Below are 5,742 nucleotides of genomic sequence, written 5' to 3' on the forward strand. Positions count from 1 at the left end.
TTATCAAACATCACACCTATAAACTGTTGCTTCAACATAAATGTTTTTTCTTTGTTTTTTTTAATAATTCAGGCAATAGCATTAGCATTACTTTACTGAAAAAATATTTACAAGATTAGCTATGCTTACCGACCTACTTCATGAGAAATTAGACCAATAACATAATAATAATACTTTCTTCCCTATAAACAATTTAAACCTTAAATAAAAACTTAAAAAATAAGAAACTTTTTTTTATGGTTTAACTGATAATCAGACCAATAACATAATAATAATACTTTCTTCCCTATACACAATTTAAACTTAAATTAAAAACTTGAAAAATAAAAAACTTCTTTTTATGGTTTAATTGATTGCTATCATACCTATTGCTATTTTTATTTACAATTGGAGTAGAGGACAAAAACAGCTAAAGAAAACATTTATTTATATAGAAATTCAAATTGAATGGCATTAGGGAAAGCGTCTGCCTCTTCAGAAGACGTGAACACTTGAGAGGTTTAGAGAAATAATAGATAAATAAATTCAATTTAAGTGTTTTTGAGAGGTTTAGAGAAATAAATCGATTTGAATAATTCAAATCAATCCTTGTACTAGTGAAACTAATACAATTCATTTTCACTGCATATTTAATCAAAATCTATAGGATTGAATGAAACCATATTGCTGGGTACGTCGAGGAAGAGATATGCCTTCGAAAAATAGAATTGTGTAGAGGTTAAACGTCAAGAATGATGCACAATAAAATCACATTGTTCTGTAGAATAATGAAATTGAGAAACATAATATCACATTCTTCGGTCATATAATGAAATTGTAAAGCCTCTTTAAGTTGAATTCGCAACCAAAACTTCATTGCAAAATCATCTGGGCATTATGATGCAGGTCCCACATCACAACCTTTACATCAGTAAAATGGGTGAACAATATATGGCCTCCTCCCATTTCATTGTTTTCCCAATTTCTGCACCTGCACGTTGGGCATTTTATTCTAGGGCCTCCGCTCATTTCATTGTGATAACTTCAGCACTACACAATTATGTTCCTTTCAAGAACTTCAGACTGATTCGATAAAAGGTGATTAACAAACGTGTCTAATACTGCTTCAGAAGATGAGGGGCAGCTAGAGCCCAACTTGAGTTTAAGAGACGCTGCTCTTTCTCTCATTTGCACTCCATGCTCGCTATCCATCAACAACGTCACTCCATTGCCAATTTCCTTCCTGCTCATCCGTCCATCCTGGGTTGGTCGGTCGATCATGGCAGCAACCTGGAGGTGATTACCCTGCACTTTGGCATTGTAATGCTGATCTCCTCTGGTGGGCCATGCCAAGATAGGAACGCCCTGGATGATGCTTTCGACAGTGGAATTCCATCCACAGTGCGAGAGAAATCCTCCCATGGAGGGATGAGAGAGTATGAGCAGCTGAGGCGCCCAACCACGGATTATCAAACCCAATCCCTCGATTCAACCTTCGAAGCCCTCTGGAAGCACGTACTCTCCTCCTCCGCCATTACTAACCTGATGATCATGAGGACGATGATCAGGATGAGGAGCAGGAGGACGGCGATGGTTCTGTAAAACCCAAATGAATGGCTTCTGGGCAGCTTCCAATCCAAGAGCGAGCTCTGTCATCTCTTCATCGGAGGGACAAACTATGCGGCCGAAAGAAACGTAGAGAACTGATACAAGCGCCTTGGAATTCATCCATTCCAGACATCGGTCTTCATCGATACTGCTCTTCCTGTTGCGGATGGCGCTATCATGCGTTATAGCAGTACATGGTTCTGACTGATTCCAGAAAGAGGAGAAGGGCAGAAAAGGCCCTGCTGCCCAGATGGGCTTCTCTATCTCCTTTTCTGTGTATTCGATGAACGGAAACTCCAGCTCCCAGCGTGTGTTGACCAAAATTTCCACGCAGTCCTCGACCCTGTTCATCCACGGCGGGGATTGGGACCTCAAACCAGGAGGAGGAGACGGAGGCATTCGTTCAGAAACGTTTTGATACTTTCACCACAAACTTCATGAAACGTCAGCGCTGGTCGAATGTAACACAAAAACCATGGTGGAAACCCAACAATGGTTCTGTCATCAGTTCATTCCAAAAAATTTGAGGGCGCATTGAAATTCAAATTTCAAAGTTTGGAGGGTTTTCAAAATTCAATCGTATATGTATCGTATACAAAGGTGCATCCCGCTCAAAACTCAAATCTGAAATTTGAAATAGAGGGACTGTTGCCGCAACAAATATCCAGGCGATGTGCATTAATGGGAGTCAGAGCTACGGAGCTGCCTGGGAACATTGCCGGAGCTGAGTGATGAGATGTGGATGCGTGGATGCATCTCCATGATCGGCTCTCTCGATGACGTCAATCTGGTGTCAAGTAGGTGCATTAATGATGCTATAGGGTATGAAATAGGACTTGCCCACAATTATAATGACCACATCTCATGGAATATCAAGATTAACGTGACACAATTATAATGAATACTGACCAATTTTTACCGATATTCAAACTAGCACCAACCTAGATTATTATAAGTTCCAATATATTGAGAAAGTTTTTGAAAGTCCATTAAGAAATGTTTCACTAAATCTCATGAGAATGAGAAAAGGTGGAGAATCCTATTGTGAAAGTTAACCATATATCATGGAATATCCAGAGTAGCATGGCACAATTATAATGACCACAGACCAATTTTTACCCCATATTCGAACCAGCGCCGACCTATATTGATTATCATTTGCATATACATATAAAGAGAATTTGGAGGTGACCATCAGCATTATTATCTCGTCTGCAATCAAGACTTTCTCTCGACGACGTTGTCCATTTATATTGGCTATCCGACAGGGGCAGTGAATATTCAGCAAGTTTTCCCCTCAAATCGCTCAAAGACCGCTTGCGTGAAGTTGCAGTGGGAGCTGATCGACAATAAACGAGGGAATATCTAATGGGCATCTGTCGGCCAAATTATCTGTGAATTATGACGATTTTGGCAGCCTAGGGTTACATTTCTGTGTTCTGTGTTGTTTCTTGTTTTTTTGCCCGGCCGCTGGCAATTAAAGGGTCGCTTGGGTCTAGATTTCCGTTGACAATGCAGGATGGAATAGAGAACTGCGATGGCTCCGCTTCGACCTCGAGATGGGTTAATACCACTGCCAATGGGTCGCAGAATTTAGTGATAGAGGGTTATTCTCTGGTCAAGGGCATGGGCGTTGGCAGGCGCATTTCCAGCGAGACATTCTTTGTGGGAGGTTACCAGTGGACAATTTATTTCTACCCGGACGACAAAAGTAGATGGAACAAATCGCGTTATGTTTCCGTTTTCCTAGCGCTGGCCAGTAAGGGTATGGACGTTCGCGCAACCCACGTATTGACATTGGTGGATCAAAGCGGGGAGGGCAAGCATAAGAGGTGCCACAGCCATTTGGGCCCGGGGCGGGAGAGAGGGCCTCACATTTTTCAGGTTCAAGGAAGAATGTGGGGTAACAAACGGTTCTTCGAACGGTCTGCACTTGAAACATCCAATTACCTCAAGGATGATTTCCTGAAACTACATTGCACAGTAGGTGTTGTGTTCTCTGCTGGCGAATACGCTGGGTTGCACTCCGTAGGTGTTCCTAGGACAGAGTTAGGTTTAGACATTGGTGCACTTTTAGAAAACCAAGAAGCCTCAAATGTAATTTTTGATGTGGCTGGGGAGAAATTTAGAGCTCATAAACTCGTTTTGGCTGCACGATCCCCAGTATTCAGAGCAAAATTTTTTGCTTCTTCAAAGCAGAATAATGAAGTTGTTATTACAGAGATGGAGCCTAGAGTATTCAAGGCTATGCTGCATTATATTTATACAGAAACCCTTATTGATTAAGAGCCAATGCCAGCCGATTCATCTTCTTTTTCTTCGACAACTCAGACATTGATAGAGAACTTGCTTGTCGTAGCAGATGCGTATGGTTTGCGGCGGTTGAGGCTACTTTGTGAATCAAAATTATTCAGAAGCACATCTGTAAATACAGTTGCCTCCACTCTAGATCTTGCTGAGAGTTGCAATGCTACTAGCTTGAAAGCTGCATGTCTCAAATTTGCCACACAAAATCTTCCAGAAGCTATGCGTTCAAAAGGTTTTGAGCGTTTGTAACAGAAATGCCCTTTACTTTTGCCAGAACTTCTAAAGGCAGTTGCGGGCTTTGAGGGTGATTGCAGTAGCAGAGAATGTCGCAGGAGTCTATGCGATCAACCTGTCGCAGGAGTCTATGCGATCAACCTCCCGATGGTACTGATATTAATGGCAGGAGAATAAGACCAAGAAATGACATTTAGAATTTCCGACTTGTGTGTGGAATGTCATCATGAAAGTAATGATGATACTGTTGAACATTAACTGAGGCTGACTATCATTGTTTGTGTAGGTCTATGGATGCTGAGAAGGGCATTTGCTAGAAAGTTTAATTTCATTAGAGTAATTATGATGCCTTTTTTATACATCTTTGTTTATGCTTAATGTAAGAATAGTACATGATTTTTTTTTTTAATGATGTTTATAATATTGACTTTAATGATCTTAGCAGGGAAATATACTTCAAGAGGGTAATATCACTATAAATGGGGTTTTAATACAATATTTGATATGATTTTTGGGTAAATTATGTTAATTTGAGACAAAAAAAACTTGTGTATTGTGTTAAATATTGTGGGTGTCTCAAAAATTATTGTATTAAATATTATTGTTTTAAAATTATTTCATTTTTGTCTCTCTTGAGACAATTTCATTTTTGTGAGACAACACTAGTGTTAGACAATGTCTTTAATACTAGCTATTGTCTCTCTAGAGACAATAAATTTTTTATTTAAAGATCACTTGTCTCTATAAACACAATATAAAACAATGAATACAGAAATATCTCACCATTGAAATAAATCGATATAAAAAAAATTTAATTAAAAATAAACTACAAAATAGTTGATTAATTCATGTTAGCTTAGAGTGGAATCGAACCACCCCTCTTCCATTGGCCTAGCACAGTTATACATTTATAGCCATTAATCTAAGAAAAAGAAAAAAATGATCCATAATCTTTATAAAAACTACAATCATGTAGATCATGATTTGAACTTATAGCAATAAACCCAAAAGGTGCAAAGAGAGGAGGATTATATCTCTAGCAAAAAAATTCAAAACCTTGTATTAGTATACAGTTAAGTGTTCATGTATACAAACTATATTGCTACAATTGCATATCCCTATGTTGGGATTTCATTCCATGTTAAGACTTATTTTTCTTCATCTTCTTCTCCACACATGTATGTGTCTATTATTGTGTATATGCACCCATATAACATTCTTTAACAAAATGTCTTGATTGCCAAACTTAAAACAAAAAGAATCATGATTTGTGAATCCACAATCTGCAATTGAGTTGCTATCAAAGCAAAAGAAATGAAATGGAGTGGATATATTCTCTTGCACCTTTGTAATCAGTTCTCCCTACTTAAAATTTAATAGACCTCGAATATGTTTTTCCTTTGAATTTTAAGATGGATAGATTCATGGCTGCATCCTAGCTCCATAATTATTTGGGGCTCTCTATGGCTTGGGAGTTCCACACCAGCCATTGTTTATGATAGTGAAGAGTACTGATGACCGAGAACATGTGCTAAAAATGTCATCTACGTTGCTACTAAATGCAAATATATGTCAAGATAATGAAAAAACAAGAAGAAGATTTTTATTAAACAA

The 5,742-nt window shown here is 38.4% G+C and overlaps 2 pseudogenes; one reads left to right on the forward strand and one right to left on the reverse strand.

Annotated features, from left to right (window-relative positions):
- Positions 1 to 804: 804 nt before the first annotated feature.
- On the reverse strand, positions 805 to 1,986 carry LOC149159107 (zeatin O-glucosyltransferase-like; annotated as a pseudogene).
- A 337-nt stretch (positions 1,987 to 2,323) lies between these two features.
- LOC149159108 (BTB/POZ and MATH domain-containing protein 6-like) lies at positions 2,324 to 4,325 on the forward strand (annotated as a pseudogene).
- The last annotated feature ends 1,417 nt before the right edge of the window (positions 4,326 to 5,742 follow it).

Source organism: Pinus tabuliformis, chromosome 5_2, assembly GCF_031772625.1.
Source record: "Pinus tabuliformis cultivar Carrire ecotype Pingquan chromosome 5_2, CPIR1, whole genome shotgun sequence".
NCBI lineage: Eukaryota > Viridiplantae > Streptophyta > Pinopsida > Pinales > Pinaceae > Pinus > Pinus tabuliformis.